The 690-nt window shown below is 53.3% G+C and overlaps 1 protein-coding gene across 1 annotated transcript in view; it reads left to right on the plus strand.

The window, feature by feature from the left end:
- The window catches only part of Fat1 (FAT atypical cadherin 1), a 118880-nt gene that overhangs the window by 2597 nt on the left and 115593 nt on the right, over positions 1-690 (plus strand). The gene's annotated exons all lie outside the window — the stretch shown is intronic.

A 690-nucleotide genomic window follows, 5' to 3' on the forward strand; every position in this document is an offset into this window, starting at 1 on the left:
GGATCCTTGCCCTGGTCTAGGACGCGCGGACAGAGCGCTAAGCGGAGTCCCGGAGCGGGGCTTCCTTTCTCTTAGGGAATTTGTAGTTGTTCGACTGGGTTTTTCAGTTTGCGGGCCCCCTGGGGCGGAGTTAAGGTCTCAGAAACTGCGAGGGGCTGCTCAGCTGCCTTTTGTCCAGCGGATTGGGGTTGGGGTGTGTGGGGGGGTGGAGTGGAGGGGAGCTTTGGCCTCGTACCGGGTCTCGGGAGGCTCCGGAGTTTTAAACTGTGCACAAAGAGTTCGCGGAGGAAACTTTTCTCCTTCCCCAGAACTTAGTGTAGATTTCAGGAGAAAGTAGACCGGCGGCTCTAACTACATTCCTTTTGGGATATCTAGTGCTTTAGCCCTCTAAGCAGTTGCAGACCCAGAAGAGGGGCATTCAAATGCAGATTTAGGAATTTCCTGAAGGTTCTAAAAACTCTAAAAGGATGCCTGGGGAGCTTTTTCCTTAGTCTTCAGCAGACTTTTTCCCATCTACTTGAGCAAAGCTAATGTTTCCTCTTTCCTAGCGGGGGACATTCCGAGTTAAACCCTTCCACCAGAGCTGGCCGTAACTAACCGCGGCCTTAGAACAAGCCCCAATCTGTTCCTCGAAGTGTCGCAAGATCGCCCTGGGCGTTTACCCTTCACCTCCAAGGGAGCGGGCCTTTG

Source organism: Fukomys damarensis, unplaced genomic scaffold, assembly GCF_012274545.1.
Source record: "Fukomys damarensis isolate Sample0158 unplaced genomic scaffold, DMR_v1.0_HiC HiC_scaffold_18, whole genome shotgun sequence".
NCBI classification, from domain to species: Eukaryota; Metazoa; Chordata; class Mammalia; order Rodentia; family Bathyergidae; genus Fukomys; species Fukomys damarensis.